Source organism: Caenorhabditis briggsae (assembly GCF_000004555.2).
Source record: "Caenorhabditis briggsae complete genome, chrII, whole genome shotgun sequence".
NCBI lineage: Eukaryota > Metazoa > Nematoda > Chromadorea > Rhabditida > Rhabditidae > Caenorhabditis > Caenorhabditis briggsae.
This window is the reverse complement of record NC_013486.2, coordinates 355,792-359,980: the sequence shown is the minus strand read 5'-3', so window position 1 is coordinate 359,980 and position 4,189 is coordinate 355,792.

The window sequence follows — 4,189 nt, the reverse complement described above, 5'->3', positions numbered from 1 at the left end:
AATCCGAGAATTTGGAAAAAAAAAAAAATTCTGTGAATGCAAAGTTTTCAATCTAGGTCGGTTTACACCCTCCAAATTTTTTAACGGATTGAAAACTTGACAGCCGAGCTCCAGGCTCCTGAAAATGGCTTAAAATCCTGAAAAATACTGTTTTGTAAATCTTATGACCGGTGCTGTAAATAGGAAGAATAAGTCGATTCAAATAAAAATTATAATTGTAAGAAACCAAATTATTTTTTGTTTGAAAAAAATACAAAGAACCAAACCCCACAAAGCCCCCCTTCTTCCCTATTCTAATGATGACACCCCCATCTTCGACATCATAAATTTACTCACACAGGAAACGGGAGGAGTGAACAATGAGATAATTGGTTATGAAGAAGTGAGCACAGAGAGAGAAAGAGCCCAAGACAGGGACAATGATGACCGTATATATGCAAATAGCTGAATTCGGAGGGTAGTACAACTAGTATATAGAGACAGCTGGCTGGACCAGGGAGAGCTGCCTAAACATTAGCTTTATGACAGGAGAGTAATTAGGATATGAGTTAGGCAAGGGTGTTTCGGAAGAAAAAAACATGTTGAGAATGGTTCAAGGTTTTTTAATAAAAAGTTCAAATATTAATATTTTACACCTAGCATGTGATATGGAAGTATATTCTGTCGTGGGGAAAAAATCAGGTTCTGAAAATCCGCTCCTTTATGAAATAGAAATATTGTTAGATTCCCAGTCTGAAACTGAAAAGTTTGCATCAATGCATTTGAACTGATAGCGAGCTGTGTCCTTAGAAATTAGTGTATATCCTGTATGAAGCCCACCCAAGCCATAAAATTTTAGCTCAATTATCTCGATTCTTGTAAAATTTATATCGATTCATGTAAAGCATGACCCACGCTGTCAAGTTTCAGCTCATGCATCTCGGTTCGTGTGAACGATATCAACATTTCGTTAACTGTTGAAATATATGTGATATTATGATAAACAATTTATCAGTTAACAGATTCTTGATATCTTTTACAAGAATCGAGATAATTGAGCTTAAAGTTGACGGGTCGAATGGGCTTCTAGTAAAGGAAATACGATATCTTTAAGCTACGATACAAAACTATAAAAACAACGAACCGAAAACTTAATGATCTTCTAAGATCAATACCAGATGTTGAACATAGTTATCTTTTTGCGAAAGTGTTAGAAGTACGCATCGTCGAAGAATATGATGAAGATGATGCATCACTTTACTACAGAAGAGCAAGGACACAATGTGGTAAAGAATGGGGGTTGTCGACAATTTTATGGTTTACAAAAACATTGTAATGTTCAAACTTATACATTTTAGCACCGGACAAAAACTTAGGACTGGAGTTTCATAACACGACATTTTCTTTGGATTGCATAAAACAGAAAAAAAGAGGGATGAAGTCAAAAAAGTGTTTCTTTTCCATCACTCCTTGCTCTCCCTCTCTCCAGGGGATAAGAAATTCAATTAACCGTTTTCCTCTCCTTTGTTTCTTTTTCTTTTTTTTTATTCTCCGCCCCCCATCCCGTAAGTGTAGTGTGAGTAAATTGAAGGAAAATAGGCGAGGGCTTTAGTAAGGAATAGTAGTCGTAGGAGAAAACTCGTATTTCATCAATACTCATTCTGTTTAGAGAGAGCAGTTGGGTTTTGTTGTTAAAATGTGTTAGAGAGGGCTTGAATTTCAGCAAGTTTTTTTTAAACATGAAATAAAACAGAGAGGGTATCAAAGTGAGCCTTAAAATTCTTATTTTCGTAAACTTTAGATTCCAGACAACGTACAGTAGATTCTAAGAGGAACGGAAAACTTTTAGAATACCTTGAAATAGAAATGCCGCACACTGTCAACGTTGAGCTCAATTATCTCGATTCCCATGAAAGATATCAAAAATGTGTCAACTGACAGAAAACTTCTGATATTATGATAAACATTTTTTCAGTTGGCAAATTTTTGATATCTTTCACAGGAATTGAGATAAATAGGCTCAAACTTTGAAGTTAAGAGGATCTTCTATTGGAGGTTTTACAATAGTTTGATATGAATTTCAGGTTTCAGACTCAAATTTTAAAAAATTGTTCAACAATCAAAACAAGAAGATCTTTGAATTTAATTGTTTAATGAAAAATGTTGCTGAATTTGAAAAACCTCCCAAAAACTGAAAAACATCACAGTTATGGCAAACCAGTGATTCTTTATGTGATTTGAAATTTTCAAGAGATATTGAGAATAGCTTTAAGAATATGCGAATTGCAGAATTTTCAAAAATTGGAAAAAATTTCAATTCTATTCGATTCTGAGTAAGGGGGGCCTAAATTTCGAGCGAAAGCCAAATAAATATTTTCAAAATCAGTTCGTGGACTGGATTTTTCAAAATTCTTCAGAGATACAGATAAGCTTTCAATTTTAAGATGGTTCTAATAAACGGAGAAAATCGAATATAATTTCAGAAAATCCTCTATGAGAGAAAAAATCAGAAAAGAAGTCCGGTCCAAAATCAGCTTCTCTAACACGTTTTTTTTCCGGGAAAGCCATCCACAAAAGTAACATATTCCCGTTTTCTTCTTCAATTATAAAATACACACCAACACATGTCAAAACCAATCTAATTCCAAAACTAAACTAAAGTAAGCTTATATATACGAAATGAGAATTAAATTTGAAGAGACGAGTTTCGTTTGGGGCAAGAGAAATAAAGAGGGGGCCAATACTCATTAGGGGAACATCAAAAAGTCATGGAAGCATGAAGGACAGGAAGTGCCTTCCTTTCTAGAGGCAGATGATGATGTGTAGAGAGACATAGACACATGGATTTACTTTTGGTTCATTTCTTTAATTGCGAATATGGAAATTGGAAATTTGATCCGGATGCCTGTGAGGAATTTTTGAAGCGGGAGAGGAAGGCGTGAAATGTTGGAGACATTTTTTAGGTGATGAGGTGAAAGAAAAGCTTTTAGGTCTCAAATAGTAACACCCTAGATCTTCAGAATACGGTAGAATTTGGTGGGGCAACATGGAAGAGTCGATTCTCAATTTATACTAACCGTAAAACCAGTACTGTCAAGCTTAAGCTGATTTATCTTAGCTTCTGTATGAGATATCAAAAAGTTGTCAACTGATAAATTGTTCATCATTATATCAAAAGTATTTTGTTAGCAGGGCACTTTTTGATATCTTCTACATGAACCGAGATATTTGAGATCAAAGCTAGGAGAGCTTCTATTAGAGGAAGTACGGTAGGTTCTCAAATTTGGACCTTGAAACAAAACTTTCAGAGTAATCAAAAACGAATAATTCCATCTACACCCTTCAAATTTAGTATTCAACACACTCTCGGGGTCCACTTAATCAAGTTGATTTGTATAACATTTTCCAAACATGCCTAACCTAGACCCACAGAAAAAAGAGAATGAAGGGGGTTAGGAGAAATGCAAAGCGAGATAAACGTATGCATAAATTATGAGATGTGCGGATTACGCAATTGACACAAAAAGTGTTAGCGAGAGAGAAACGTGGTGAAGAGTCGTAAAAATGAATAAAGGAAAGCAGATAAATAAGGTAGGTGGTAGGATAGGGGGTACTAAAAAAGAGGGATGACAAGGTCAAGAGTATTTAGCAGAGATTAGAAGAAAAGGTGAGTAGAAGGGGGAAATGTGAGAAGGGAATTTGAATATTGAGCAATAAAATGTGACATCTAGATTAGCGGACTTACAGGTGCAGAGAATAACAAGCGGTTTTTGAAGCTCGATTCAAAGGAGAATTTTCAAGTTTTAGATAGCGTTTTCTAACGGACTACCGTAACACCTGCAATAGAAGGGCATTAACTTTTATCTTTTAAACTACTTTTCTATATTATTCGGCCATTTTGAAGCGGTGGCCTAACTTTTATAAATTGAGTTTTCTAGGCCACCATGATCAAATGTCCTAGAAATTGCCAAACATGATCCTGGTGTGTTTTTAGGTCATTTTGAAGTGGTGGCCTAACTTTTGCAAGTTGGCTTCTCTGGACCATCGCGATTTACAAATTTTAGAAATGGCTTCACATGCCCCTTGTGTGTTTTTAGAAATCGTTGAAAGAGGGGAAAATTACAATGGGAAACAACAACGTACATTCGACTCTAAAAACTGATTGCTACTCTTCACCAACTTCTTCTTCTTCGCTGTCAAACGAGTGCCT